This window comes from Phoca vitulina, unplaced genomic scaffold, assembly GCF_004348235.1.
Source record: "Phoca vitulina isolate PV1807 unplaced genomic scaffold, GSC_HSeal_1.0 scaffold6, whole genome shotgun sequence".
NCBI classification, from domain to species: Eukaryota; Metazoa; Chordata; class Mammalia; order Carnivora; family Phocidae; genus Phoca; species Phoca vitulina.
Genome location: NW_022589709.1, coordinates 1,800,731 through 1,816,412, shown reverse-complemented (window position 1 = coordinate 1,816,412; position 15,682 = coordinate 1,800,731). Strand labels below are relative to the sequence as shown.

General features: G+C 45.5%; 1 protein-coding gene across 3 annotated transcripts in view; it reads right to left on the bottom strand.

The window, feature by feature from the left end:
• SGCD (sarcoglycan delta) overlaps positions 1 to 13,598 on the bottom strand; it is a 938,618-nt gene extending 925,020 nt beyond the window's left edge. For all 3 annotated transcript variants that reach the window (XM_032403596.1, XM_032403597.1, XM_032403598.1), the window contains exon 1: positions 12,430 to 13,598. The gene's annotated coding sequence lies outside the window, so the exon portion shown is untranslated. The remainder of the gene's footprint in view (positions 1 to 12,429) is intronic.
• Positions 13,599 to 15,682: the final 2,084 nt, after the last annotated feature.

Below are 15,682 nucleotides of genomic sequence, written 5' to 3'. Positions count from 1 at the left end.
TTGTTTTCCCTGCCATATCATCCGCTGCATAAATTTCCTACAACTTATTTATTCATCCTCCTAATAATGAGCATTTTGGTTATTTCCATTTTCTTACTATTATCAACAACACTTGAATGAATATTCTGGTATGTGTCAACTGCAGCACATGTACAAAAGTATCTGGAAGACAGCTACAGAGTAGTGGAATTGCTGAGTCATAGACTACATCAATGTCTAACTTCACAAGAAAACGCCAAATTTCTAAATGATGGCCAATCTACACTCTGAAAGCAATATGTTAAAGTTCTCTCCAATGCTTCATATTTTCAGATATCTTCATCTGTTCTAATCTAGCAAGTATAAACAATATTTCACTGATGACTCATTTTTCATTCCCCCAATCACTAATGAGATTTTGCAACTTTACATACATTTTTTTATCATACATATGCTCTTCCTTTTCAGAGTAACTCCTATTGAAGCCCTTTGACCATTTTTCCATTAGATTATCTTATTCTTGTTCTTTTGTAGGAGCTTTTTACATATTCTCCTCACTACTTCTTCATCACTTACATGTGTTAAAAAAAAAAAAAGCTCTCTAGTTTGTGACTTATCTCTTCACTTTATGTATCTTTTGAAGAACAATATATAAAATAAAGGATCTATAAAGTCAATGTTGTTGTTTTTGTTTTTGTTTTTTGCAATGTCTAATAAAATTGACCAGGCTCTAATGAGATTGATGAGAAAAAGAGAAAGAGAGGGCAAGAGAGAGGAAGATGGAAGACAGATTGTGAAGTTGTTTGGGAGTTTATGATTCTGTGTTTGATTAGACACATGCTTTATTATCTGGTATTTTGTTTATTTTCTTCAAAAAATACACAGGTTAGAAAAATATCCTATTATGCAGATAATATTTAACCTTGTTTATATTTTACCTATTTATTTTACTCTCCATTCCTCCTTCTGTATCAGACCTTCTTTCTAGGATGACTTTTCTTCTGTAGTTTCCACAGGGAAGCTCCATTTGTCTGGAAATGTGTTTATTTTGTTATTATTAAAAAGGAAACAAGTCTAGCTTGACAGTTATTTTCTCTCAAATCTTTGAAGATACTATTTCAGCTCTGCTGTCAGTGAACAGCCTACTGTCAATGTTAATTGTGGGTCTTTTGTAGCTGATCTCTCTTTGCTCTCTAGATGCTTCTAAGACCTTCTCTTTATGTTCTATACGTTTATGTTTTGTTATGTTTTGCAATTTCACTACAACAAATCTAGGTATGGATTCATTTTTTTATTTATCTTGCTTGTACTTCCTGTATCTGTGGATTGACATCATCCATCAGTTTTAGAAAATTCCCAGACATTATCTCTTCATATGTTGTGTCTTCTCCATTTTGCTCCCTTTCTGGCGCTCTGATTAAACATGTAACAAACTTAATCTGTTGTTGCAGCTAACATTTTAAATAACCACCTTTATTTCTTTAAGGATTCATAACTCTTTATCTTATAATCCAGATGTGATAATTCTAATAAGTAAAAATCTCAGGGGATTAAGTCTGTTTTTCTGTTTTGTTTTCTTTATGATATCTCTGACTGGTAATGGCTGGTTTTCTTATGTATTTTTATTATCTTTGATTGTGGGATCATTTTTTTATCTTTACCTGTGGGATTCCTATATCTCATATAGGCTATGCTTTCCTCTATAGAGGATCTGTGGTTGCTTTTGCTGGAAACCATGAGAGGCTACCAACCTAGGATCACTTGGTCCCATTCCAGGTCCTGATTTCATGCAGGAGTCAAGTTCAGTTTCCTTGCCTTCTGGTTTCCAACTGGCATACTCTAGGCTGATTGATCCTCAGGTACACAGCTATATGGGTATTTGCCTCAGAACAATTCTGGTCTTTCTCACTTGTTCCTTGCTCAGTACTTCCTACCGGAGTTTCTGCTCAAGGTTTGTTTTTTGTTTTCTCTGGGGGTGGTGGACAGGTACTTGGAAGGTTAGCGATTTCCTTACTCCAACTCTAGTAGTGCCTTGACCCCTAGGTTGAACCATGATCTAGGTATTTTAAAGCACATGGACCCTCTGAGATAGTCTGCCAAATGAAAGCAGAAGATAATTATTTTTAATTTCTTGTTGTAAGAGTTCAGTTGATGTAATCAGAGTCATATAAAACTGTTCACTCTCCCTTATATGAAGGTTTTCTGATGACATGTTGGAAATGCCATCCGATTATGTTGTTCCTACCGAATCACTTCCTTCTCTGGATCTTAGGGGATTCACTGTCTACAGCATCCAGTTTAAATCTTAATTACACACAATAGTTTATCACTCCTCAGTCTGCTCTGAGTAAGTATGTGCTTTCTCTAGGTTCTCCAAAGACAGAAAGCATTGTCTTTACTTGTAAGTCTTATATACTCCCAGGACCCCAAGCACGAGAGGTCCATGGCCCAAAAGTAATTGTTGGTAATTTCACTGTGTAAAAAAAGTTCATACGATTGAATTAAAAACAGAATTCTTGAAAACAAGCACAAGAGAGATACAATTACAGATCCTCTCTTTTCCAAAATAATTCATCCATTTATTACAAGTGAAATCAATGATGAGAACTAGAAATACCCAACATCCTTCTTAAAACTACAATTTAAGCTGTTCACAGCAAAACTTCCTGAAGTGAGAGGGGAAATGCTATCACGGCTGCCTTGAGGGAAAATGAAACTCTTAATTTTGCATACAATAAATTGCATTTGTTTCTGTACGAATCTCCTTCTCTACCACATTCTTAAACAAGAGATGGGAACCAGAAATATAGTTCCTCCTCCAGATTTCAAAACCAAAATAGACCTCATGATACAAGCACCATCCCTTAGTAAATAAAATTACAAAGAGTCTAGCTACTGAGGACCAATTTGTAATCAGAGCATTAAGCCGTACTGTACGAAAATGTCAATTCTGGCGCAGCCTTGATGAGCGAAGATTGAACGCGTGGGCCAGTTTATCATATTATCCCAACTGCCCTCTTTTCAAGCTGGCAGGTCCAATTCACATACAAAAAGGATTTCAGTCTGAGGGATTTTGCATCTGAAAAAGAACCAGCGGACTGATAGTGTTTTTCACCGTTATTTTATTTTCTTAGAAATAAATGCACAGAAAACATACAATATAAATATTTTCTCAAAAGCAAGTAGTCCTACTCTGCATGGTTCTGCAACACTCTTCACTACAATGTATAAAAATAAAGACCCTGCTAAGAGTTAAGAGATACTTTGGCTGTTAAAACTATGTATCATTCAATAAAAAGCTATTAATACATTTCAAGCATTTTGATACAGTCCGCCTTATCTCTCTGAGCTGGTGGGGACAAGCACACCAAAAGGTTTATTAAGGTAGGGTGGGCGGGTGCCTGGGTGGCTCAGTAGGTTAAGCAACTGTCTTCAGCTCAGGTCATGATCCCAGGGTCCTGGGATGGAGCCCCACATCAGGCTCCCTGCTCAGCCAGGAGTCTGTTTCTCCCTCTGCCTGCTCTACCTGCCGCTCCCCCTGCTTGTTCTCTCTCTCTCTCTCTCTGTCAAATAAATAAATAAATAAATCTTAAAAAAAAAAAAAAAAAGGTAGGGTGGGCAAAAATTGACAAGGCAAGAAACATCAAATGTTGGAGAGGTTGTGGAGAATGGGGAACCCTCTTACACCGTTGGTGGGAATGCAAGTTGGGGAAAACAGTGTGGAGGTTCCTCAAAAAATTAAAAATAGAGCTACCCTATGACCCAGCAATTGCACTACTGGGTATCTACCCCAAAGACACAGATGTAGTGAAAAGAAGGGCCACATGCACCCCAATGTTCATAGCGGCAATGTCTGCAATAGCCAAACTGTGGAAAGAGCCAAGATGCCCTTCAACAGATGAATGGATAAAGAAGATGTGGTCCATATATACAATGGAATATTACTCAGCCATCAGAAAGGATGAATACCCAACTTTTACATCAATATGGATGGGACTGGAGGAGATTATGCTAAGTGAGATAAGTCAAGCAGAGAAAGACAATTATATGGTTTCACTTATTTGTGGAACATAAGGAATAGCATGGAGGACATTAGGAGAAGGAAGGGAAAAATGAAGGGGGGAATCGGAGGGGGAGACGAACCATGAGAGACTATGGGCTCTGAGAAACAAATGGAGGGTTTTAGAGGGGAGGGAGGTGGGGGTATGGGTTAGCCTGGTGATGGTATTAAGGAGGGCATGTATTGCATGGAGCACTGGGTGTTTTCCGAAAACAATGAGTCGTGGATCACTACATCAAAAACTAATGGTGACTAACATAATATAACATAATAAATAATGTAATAAAATAAATAATTAAATTAAATTAAATTTTAAAAAAGAAAATAAACATAGTAAAGGTGTTATTTTAAACCTCTGTGTCAATGTGTGTGGATACATACTAGATAAGCATGTAAAATGTTTCTTCATGTACATTACAGTCATTTGAAAGCCACAGGACAAGAGAGATATTCTCTAAGCTCCTTTCAAGCAGGAGATTTTCTAAGTCAACTGGAGACAGTCTTCCCTAGTGAAGTTTGAAAATAAGAAAAGTCTGGGTTCAAAGCCTTGCTCTGCACTGTCAGCGGTGAAGATCTGGTACACATTAACCTTTCAACCCTCAGCTTCCTTAGCTCTCCCAAGATCCTACCTGGAGACTTGGGTGTCTGGGAAAAGGGAAAAGGAAGGAGATCACTTTCCCTCCTGCCCCTTTTGCACTGCTGTTCCCCAATATTTTCCTGCTCAGGCTACCACTTTTTTTTTTCTTACTATTCTCGTTGTATCCTGCCCCAACTTTCTGGCATATTTGTCATTTCTATGGTGATATCATGATTCCTGTACCCATAACTACAGCCACTGGGCTACTGGGCATAGAAATGAGAAAAAACATGGAAGGAACCTACAACCATGTCAGTAAATAATAGGACCTCAAATACATGGCAACGGTACCAGTGGAAATAGAGGTCCTAGTAACGGGCAGTGGTGGTGGTGGTGATCGTAGTATTTAGCCTCAATGCCTATCAAAATGCCTCTGGTAAGGTCAGACACAGGGAGGAGATAATAGGTCTAAACAGCTACCAGAGCGAAATGATATCCTACTCAGAAAGTTTCACAGTTTAATAGAGGACCACAGAAAATTCCAAATTATCTGAAGCCCAAATTACTCTTTAATGGAGGGATTTTAGGAACCCAGATGAGGTAGGAAAGGAAGCAATTCGTTCTAGGGGTAGGGGTACAAAGAAAGGGGACTCTCCCTTGCACTCAGCCCTTGGAGACCAAATCAGAAATAGCACCAGTCATCTCAGACTGATGATGGTTGAGAGGAAAGAGAATTCACAATTTTGTTACTTTGGGTTGGTTTGGGAAGCATCTGGGGATGCAGGGAACGTGCTATGCTGAGATAGTTCTGCTGCCTTGTCAGCACTGACTGTAATGTTTCCAAAAGACCATCCACAATATAGCGCACCGATGATCTGTGTCTTAATGTCTCCATAACATTGACACCATGTGATAAAGATCTGTGTGTTAACAATGTCAGAGTACACTGCACACGTTCGTTCCCGAGGATGTATTCAGGCTGGTCCATTTAGTCAGACACCAAAGCACCCCAGAGGGAAAGAGAAGGGTCCAAGGTGACTGTGTCCCATGTAAAAAAAGAAAAAAAAAAAAAAGTGTCAAGAAGAAAGGGGATCCTGATCTGAACCACTACTTTGCCAACAATCCTCTGCCAGGGGCTTGGCAATGTATTTCCATACATCCTTAAATCTCCTTGAAATATCACACTTGAACATCCAAGGAAGATCCCTGGCAAGCCATGTTTCCTTGTTTGAAAAGGAGACTGGGAACCCCAGAAGCCCATACGACCTTGCCAACATAGGACCTGCTAACATGCTTGCTCACAAGCTTCTCTGAAACGTGGGGTTTGCCCTACCAGCACACCACGTCAGTCCTGCTTCCTTCCTTTTCAGCATGGGCTTTATCTTGGAATTTTGCAAAGGCCTGGCTGTGTCCATGCAGGAAGGCTGGCAAGCATACCTTCAGAGCAAACAAGTAGCTTACCACAGGTGTGTTAACCACTCTCACCTGTGCATGAAGACTCCTGGGCTTAGCAACTAGAAACCTCCAGCTCTCACCATGGCTCTGGCACTTATTTGCTGGATGACCTCAGAAAAGTCCCTTTCCTTCCCTGGGCCTCAGTCTTCCCTTCTCTCTGACAAACTGGTAGAACTAGATTATCTCTAACTTTGGTTCTAACTCCAGAAGTCTATTAATTTTTAAAACTTTTGGGCTGAGAAACAAAAGTGTCTTTCAGAGCAACTAATTAAATATATAGATAAAATCACATTAGCTTATAAATCAGAATGTCCCTTCTAATTACATCTTAAGCAACATCACAATGGAACTTGCCCAAAGCTACCAACATAGTTAATCAACAACTCCAGATACCATTACAACACTCCTCCTTCCATCTGAAGGACTGGTGCCTCTGGGGACACATTATACCTCCTGGTTTTCAATTCCAATGGCTGGATGCTTGTCTTTTAGAATTTAAGGACAATGACCACTTTTTCTGGGACACCAAGAATTAGCTCAAAGTTTCAATTGGTCATTCAAAAGTATTTTGTGAGTTTTCTATATGTCATGCATTGTCCTGCCACTGTAGAGACAACTTCAATTAAGACCAGATTCCTGATCTCAAGAAGTTTATATATAGACTAAGTAGCATATAGAGAGAAGTAAATAGACATGTATACCACAGTTTAAGTAGAGGAACACATTATAAAGACTTCTAACCCAGCCCTTGAGGAGTCTAAGGAGATTTTCCCAAAGAAGCAATATCTATGCTGAGATCTTAAAAACAAGGAGAAGTTTAACCAAGCAAAAGCAGCTGGGAACTCTTTTTTTTCTTTTTAAGATTTTATTTATTTATTTGAGAGAGAGAAAGAGAAGGAGTAGGGGGGAGGGTACAGGGAGTGGGAGCAGCAGACTCCCCACTGAGAAGGGAGCCCCATGCGGGGCTCAATCCCAGGACCCTGGGATCAAGACCTGAGCGGATGGCAGATGCTTAACCAACCGAGCCAGCCAGGCGCCTGCAGCTGAGAACGCTTACCAACCCCTGAAACTCTCTCCAATTGCTCGAAAAGCAAAAGCAAATTGTTGGAGGTGACTGACATAACAACCTAAAAATTATCTCCCCAAATTCAAAAGATCCCCACCTAGAAGTGTTCTACTTAATGTTCTATGAAGTGGGTTTAATTAAAATACAAACCAGAATATGTCACATATGCAACACTGTTTCTTAAGGTGTAAGAAAGGAACAGGGACTCAAACCAATGCCACAGTAACAGTGTGTGGAAGTTTAAAAGGACAGATGTGGATTTCAAGTCTCACTCTGTTCCTTAGGATCTGGGTGAAATGGGCAGGTCACTTAACCTCTGTGTTGTCAGTTTCATCCTCAGTTAAATGGAGCCTGGCACAGGACAAATGTTGAACAAATACTAGCTAATAGATGAGTCCTTACCACATGCCAGATACTGTGCTCAGCATTTCAGTCACTGATAAAGGTAGTCCTGGCAGCATCCACAGAAGGGGCAACCTGTTATTGTCTTCAACGTCCAGGTGAAGAGATGAAGGCTTGGAGAAGTTCAATAAGCAGACCCAGGTTACAACAGCTAGGGGTAGGGGTAGCTAACAAGGTGAAGGTAAAGCCTTGATCCCCTAGTTGTCGGCAATCTGAAGCCAGAGTCTTAACTACTAACAGTGTTCCTTTCTACCTTCTACTTCTCCACTTCCAGCTACGCCAGAAAAGGAGCTTTTCACCACGGAAATGGCAAAACATTCCCAGTGTATTAAAGATGCAGACATCGTAAATGGAGTTATTCCTTGGTTTGTGTGCTATTCAAATGGCTGTCATTATTTAAAACACATGTTATTGGACAATTGCTTATCAAAGCTACCTGAAGCTCAATTACCATCCTTGAATCAAGAGGTCAGGGTTAAAAGCATCAGATTCAGAAAATAAATCTGGATCTGAAAAGGGAAAGATGACAAAACAGTTTGCTGGACAAGATGTCTGGCACCTTTGGCCACTTTTCAATGAAATAGAAGGGAAAAGATGTTGAGGTCACCGAGAAAACAATTTAAGTGGGCCAGAAAGAGACAGAGGGTGTGTGATGGCTCCTTTCTACCTGCAGGCGACACTACCATAGTCTGAGGGAGTCAAAAGTGTAATAAGGAAGAGGAGGAAAGGGGTTTTTCTTATACCACAGCTAGATGCACTAAATTGGGAGACGGAGCCTGACACTTCTGACAGCAGCACATTGGCCTGGCTCATGGTGTCGTTCTGTGTCAAGTATTAGTACAAATACCATCACTGATGCACTCAAGGTGCATTTGATGTTTCTTAAATGGCTTCCAACTTGGCACAGGAAAAAACCGAGTATCACAAACATCAGTGTGATTGCTATACCTCTCAAACAGCTTTCAAAGTTGCCTCTGGGTTGACCAGCTTGTTTCCTTACCTGTGGAACATTAGCAAGAGCTACAGAGCACATACAGGATACGACTTTTTGTGTGTGTGTTTGGCTGGAAGCAGGAAGGACTTGGAGTGCTCTGGAAGCTGTTTGAAAGGGACTCACATCAGAACCCAGGAGCTATGATTGGGGTGAAGAGTAATGTGCAGATGCAGACTTGGGGCATGGACGAAAATGGGCTCTTTGCCCCCAAGGCTTGGATTCAGGAAGCCTCGAGTGGGGTCCAGGAACTAGTGTTCCAACTGAGATGCTCATGTGACCTTGATGATGGGCCAGATGCAATCTGCACTGGTCTGATGGGGACAAGGCTGGACTGAGATTCAAGCTATTGGGGTGCTGGTCCCAGTTCTGGCACCTACTGGGTGTGGGATCTCTGCCAAGTCACTTCTTTGTTTTTTCAGCCACCTCTCCTTATCCTCCATTGATAAAGCGGGAGAGAGTCCTCAGGGAAGATCTCCAAGGATCTTTGGCTCCATCGATCTTGAACAGAGTGTTGGGGTCAGGAACCACCACGGTGCATATGTAGGACCTTAGACTCGAGTCCCCAAACCTGGGTTCCATTTTCAGCACTGGTGCTTTCCAGTTGCTGGAACCCCGACAACTAATATACTTTCCCTGGGACAAGAATATATATTTATAATATTATAATGAATATAACAAGTATTCTAATTCTTATAACGAATAGATCTATCATGTTTAAGTCTCTGTTTCCTCAACTATAAAATCCTGATGATAAAAACAGTGCCTATGACAGAGCTTTTTGTGATGAAATAGTTTTTGTGTTAAAGAGGCAGCGTCTAAAGTGTGCCCAGGACAGTGCCCTGCTGAGTGCTCACTACCTGTTAGTTGTGGATAGCCCCGACAAGGTCAACCAGAAAAGCTTTCTGCTGTCCCCTGGAGCTACTGTGATTAATGAGGTTCGTGGAAAGGTAACCCTGGCTGAGCAATCCTTGGGCTTGTCCTTTTAGCAAGAGAAATTCACAAGAAATGAGCTTGTTTTGGAAAGGGTGGGCTACTGGAGGGAGGCAGGAAGCTAAGGCTCTTAGGAGGAAATACAGGAACAAATGAGAGAAGGGCATTATACAATCGACGCCATGTTTATCGAAGCGCCATTCAGGGGTGACCTGCTGTAGGACGGACTGGGTGGTCATTAAAGTAGCACCTTCTTGTCCCTGCTGGATCAGACTCCCAAGGGAGTGGGCCCAGTAATTGGTTTTTCTCAGAAGCTATGCAGGAGATTCTTCCATAAACAGGGGTTAGAGAATCACTGGCAGATACAATTAATGAAAGAACCCTCCCCCCAATTCTCCAGTCCTGTGTTTACCCAGGAAAGAAAAGAAAAAAAGAAAACAAAAACAAAAACAGGAAAGGCAAATAAACTCGTGCGTCTGTGCGTTTACCAAGAATCTAAACTTCTTACATTCTTGTCATCTCCAGTGCAGCTGGGTTCCAAGCCAGTGTCCAATTTCTGCATAATTCATGACTCCCCAGAGAAACAAATGCTAGCAAAGGGCTACTTACGGATGTGGATTATGTCAACTTCCTTAGAATGGCAGCGTGGTTTGTAAAAATTAAATACAACAAGCAAGTGCTTCCCCACTTCCTCTACCCGCTCTGTTCTCCCGCCCTTTCTTTCCTGCTACCCTGGTTCCTATTCCTTTCCCCTGATGCTTTCCCTGCTTATGTTCTTTTCTTCAGATTTATTTTCTCTTTCTTCCTTCTTTCCACTCCTCTCTCCTATATTTGCCCCCTCTACCCTATGGCTCTCTTTCTTTTGTCTCTTTCTCTCTCCTTTTGCCTCTGTGTATATGTGTGTCTCTCTTGGATTCCCCTCTTGTTCTGCCTCTATCTGTGTGTCTCTCTCTGTCTTTCTATCAAACACCATACCTCACTGCCCATTCCTTCTCTTGATGCCCAGCTCCTGGCTCCCCTCTCAACAAGGAGCCTCCAGGGGGCACACTTCCAGCTAGAAAGCCTGTGCGCCATGCGAAATCAGCCAGCGCCCTCTACAAGAGGCTCAGTCTACTTACAAGTTCTTGGAAATCTGCCAGAGAGCCCCAGCGAGGAGGGTCCCTCATGGTAAGGGTAACGAAATCCCCCCTGGGAAGATGCAGCAGGATTACGGAGTAGATCCAGTAAGGCCAAACAGCTCTAGTACCCAGAGCTTCCCCTGGACCTGAAGCCACCGGGCCAAGCCTAGCTAGCAGCCGAGGGTTCTTTTGCATTTTGGGAATGTCTATCACTTCATTTCCAAGAAAGGAGCGGCTCCATACACCCAGAGCAGGCAGGGGAGTGGCGGCGCCAAGGGGCTGTTGGGACAGCTTCAACATCTTAAAATGTCCACCAGTCTTCTCAAAGCCCATGAACCTCCTCAAAAGACAAAATCTAAGTAAAAATTGAGCACCCGCTTTGCATGTAGCATCCAGACAACTCTCTCTCCCCTTACACCCCTCCCCCAAGCTGCTCCTCCAACTACCAACGGCAACCCATCTCTAGGTACCTCCTTTATAGACATACCCGAGCTTCGGCCATGAGCAGGGATAACTTTCCAGACCTACAGTTAGGCAAACTGAGGGATAGAGAGGTTCCACAGTAGGCTCTGGAAGATGTTACTTTGGAGTGCCACGGCTATCAGGACCCAGAGGATTTTGCACACTCCACAACACCAAAGGATGGCGAGTTCAGAAGAAACTTTTTCAAAGCTGAGCCACACAGCCTCTCCCAATTCGAATCTCCGTGGGCAGGTGCAGAACTTTGTCTCTCTAGCTTCTTTCAGGGCAGCTCTCAAACTCGACCTGTCCGCACACTCATCGCGGCACACCACCTACACACGCCCTTTCCCCCCACCTGGAGCTCTCTCTCCGAGTCTTAGGATGAAAGTGCAGGAGGCAGGTAAAGAATAAACTCAGGCCGCCGCTCCTAATGCTCCCGCAACTCCCCCTCCCCTTAGTGGAGTAGAGAGGAGCAAAATGCTGGGGTTTGGCTCGCTGCCCAGCCGAGGGAGCTGGAATACCCGCCACCAGGGACCGAAGAAGGCAGGGGCTCGCGTCCGAGGACCAGCCAAGTCTACGTCGCCCTGGCTGAATGGCCCCTCAGTTGCCTGCAAGTTGAAACCTCAGTCAGGCACACAATGAGGCCGCTGTTTTCCGACAGGAGGCATTTGGATGCCTCACACACTCAGCCCAAATCGGGCCTGAGAGCAGAGCGCATTTCCTTACCCATGTTGGGATGCGCCCCTAGATGCGGCTCAGTTGCGGTTCCCTTCCCGTGTGCCTGGGCACGGGAAGCCCGTGCAGGCCACCTGTTGGACTCTGTCCGGCCACCCTAGATCTTGCGCCCACAAACCCTCACTGAGGCGCGGGGCATCCAGGGTACCCAATTCATCAGCAACAGAAACATTTCACTTGCGCCTCCTCCTATGGCTTGCTACCTTTCCTGCTCCCAGTCACACACATACACACTTCCTTAATATCCCAGCAGTCACTACTCTTTAATGAAGTGCGCTTAGCCTCCCCTAGGGGCCGGGGCTGCCCACGATCTCCGAGCGCGCCCAGGTGGCAGTGATCTCCAAGCGCTTAGCTGGGTGTCTGCTTAATGCGCGGGCGGCAGAAAAGCCCCAAATGGCACACTGGTGGGGAACAGTCAGTGGCCTGCTCTAGGGAGCCCCTTTTCTCCTATGGAAGCGGAAGGGGTCTCCGTCCTTGGTTCACGTGTAGGCAGTCGGGGAAACCCCGAAGGCAATCGGATTGGGGGAACCAATGTTTCGCTGCCAAATCCCAGGATAGGTGCAAAGGGGCTCAACTTTCTCATGTCTCCCTGCCATCCCCGCAAGCAACTAGCTAGGGGAAAAGGTTCGCCGCCACGAACGGGCTACTCACCCCTGGGTATGAACGCTGCCCCCGGAGGGGACCCCAGCAGACCGGCGCGCGTGGAATCCGTGAAACGCCTGGGTGTCTCGCTCGTCTCCTGGGCCACGCGGCTAAGGCTACGCGCTCCAAGCGGGGCAGCCGAGGGCAGTCGATCCCATGGGTGGCGAGTTGGCAGAGGGCGCGCCGCCCGGCTGGGGGCGCATCGCTCCCAGGGCTGGCGCAGGCTGCAGTGGGGAGAGGGGCTCCCGGGGAAGTTGGCGGAGCTGGGGGTGGACTTCGGACTTCGCGCTCGCTTCGGCTCGAGCGGCCGGGCGCGTCCTCTGGGACAGACAGGGGACTCGCCGGTGGAATGGGGGCCGGCGTGGGCCGAAAGGCTGCAGGAAGCCTCCGCTGGCCGCCGCCTAGAAGGAGCACAGCGGCATCGCGCTGCCTGGAACCCCCAGCAGCGGCTGGAGCAGAGAGCGAGCAAGAGAGCCGGGCTGCCTCCTCCCGGCTGCGGGCGCCCCTTGCTCAGAGCCCGGCTCGCCCCAGCCCGCCGCGCCCCTCCTCCTGTCCGAGTCCTCCTCCCCTCTGCTGTTTCACCCGGTCGCAGGGCTCGCGGGGCTGGGCTTGGGCCAGAGGCTTAGCGGAAGGCGACCGCAGAGCCCGCAGCATGGAGGGCGATCTCGCCGGCTCGGGCTTGGGCTCGGGCTCGGGCTTGGGCTCCGGCAGTGGCAGCAGCGGCCGCCGCCTCCCGCGCGCCCACGTGCCGGAGCCCCGGTGTGCGCGCTCCGGCCGGCGGGGCTGGAGGGAGGGAGCTAGGGCGAGCCGCGGGTGGGGGTGGCGGGGAGAACCGGCACACCCGCGCAGCGGAGGAGGGGAAGCCGCCGAGAGGCTCCCTAGGGCGCAGGGCTCCTCGTCTGCAGCTCCGGGAAGACTGGTGTGCAAGGCTCCGCCAGCTCCCCCCTCCCGTTGCAGAACGGAGGGAGCCTGAGCGAAACCCGGGGCGAGGGGGTGGGGGGCGCTCCACTCCGCAGGATCAGCCTGGAGCCGCGGCCGGAGGCTGCTACGTGTCTCCACCAAAGCGATAGGTTCCAAGTATCCTTGAACCCCCTCACCTCTCCCGGGCGAAGAATGGGGTTCGGAAACACCGAGTGGGGGAATATGCGGGTTCCCAGCGAGAGCTTGTTCCGGCTTGCCCCGCCTTCCTCCCAGAGTAAGCACTTTTCCCGTTAACCAACAGACTCTGAGGGGCTCCTCCTTCCAGGGAGAAAGGAGTTGTCTTGCAAGATGGGCCTGACAACCTCCAATCAAGTGACAAATAATTACTGAGCACTCACTTTGAGCGATGCCCGGCAGTGTCCTGAATCATAGGGCCCTCCCTGGTTGCAAGTTGTGTTCTCTGCTCTGTGCGCCCTTAGGCAGGCCCTCTCCCGGCCTCCTGGCTCCAACCAGAAAATGAGGCTCCTTCCTGATAGGAGTAAGGAAGACAAAACAAATAAATACATGTGAGAATTTTTAAATTAGAAGACACTTCAAAAGATGGGTAATAAATAATTCGATATTAACAAGAAACATTACTTTTTTAAAAAAAGTTACAGAATAGGAACTGAGATCTCTAGGGAAACACAAACTAGCAAAATGTACCTATTACTGGGTTTGTGTGCAGTCACTTAGAGATCTTTGTCTCCAATCTTCTCATTATTTTAAAGGAAGCATTGAAGCTCAGAAAAGACAAATGGCTTGTCCAAGGTCACACATATCCAATTTGGTTAGGGACATCCATTTTGGTTAGCCCTGGTCTTCTGCCAAACCTGTACTTTCTCTGCCACACACCAGGACACAAATTCTACTCAGCAGTATTGTGATGAGACATCAGCAAAAGGAGAGACATTCCTTTCCTCTGGGGTTTCCAAAAAAAAAAAAAAAAAAAAAAAAGGCTTCATGAAAGAGATGGGACTTAAGCAAAATCCTAAGGAGTAAGCAGGATTCAGATATCTGGAAAAGCGAGATCATGCACAGGGAGGGAGAGAGGTCACGAAGAGAGATGAAGAAGGACATGTTACAAGAGCAGCAAACAAGTTTGGCAGGAGCAGAGTGCTTGCTTGGGTGATGGGGAGCCACTGAAGGGTTTTAAGCAGTAAAAGAAAATAGTGAAAGCTTCGTTTTAGGATGATCAATACGTCCCTATACAGAATGGATTAAAAGGGGATGAGATGAGGGAGGGGGAGGGAAGAGAGGGAAGGAATTGCAGGCAGAGAAAACCATTAGGAGGTCAAGGCAGCTATCCAGATGCAAGTGATGGAGCCCTGATGAAATGTGGTGGCAGGTAAAGCTGAAATCAATGAAACTCTTCCCAACCCTGTTCTTTTAAGCCCACCTTATAGGAAGTACTCTGCTGTTAACTGCAGGGGACACTGTATGGAAAGGCACGTGTGTTTGAGATACAGTGGAAAATTAGGACTGCTGTGGAGTTTTCACGGTAACTGACCTGAAGTTAATCTGATCCCTTGGTGTCAACATTCAACACCTGGGAGCTTGACAGCAACAGCCTTTGGAGAAGAATGGGTTCAATTAGGATTTCTATCAATCAACCAAAACCAAAAACCAGAAAGGGAAGGAGAAATCCTGTTTCCTTTCATTCCTTGGAGGCTCTCGAAGTCACAAATGAATGGCTTCGGGCGCCTGGGTGGCTCAGTCGTTAAGCGTCTGCCTTCACCTCAGGTCATGATCCCAGGGTCCTGGGATCGAGCCCCGCATCAGGCTCCCTGCTCTGTCGGAAGCCTGCTTCTCCCTCTCCCACTCCCCCTGCTTGTGTTCCCTCTTTCACTGTGTCTCTGTCAAATAAATAAAATCTTTAAAAAGAAAATGAATGGCTTCAAGGGCTTTCTCAGGTTTTTCCAATGGAAATAGTTTTTCTCTATGAGCACTCCATCTCTTTACACAGACCAGCACCAGCAGCATCATAGGCCTGCCAGACTCAGAATGTGAGGCCTCGCCCTCTACCAATTGAGTCAGAATCTCTGTCTGAAGAAGATTCCTAGCTGATTCATATGCACATTAAGTTAGAGACGCATTTCTCTATCTGTTCCCATCTGAAGCTAGTGTTCTTCAAACTTTTGAGTATGTTGCATAGCTTTTATTTTTTTTAAAAAAAGCCATATATTACACCATACCTATACACACACACAACTTCCTTATAATTTAAAGTTTCATAAAACAACACATATCTTTAAAGTGTGATTCACTTCAAAAAAAATTTTAAAAAAATGTGTGATTCACT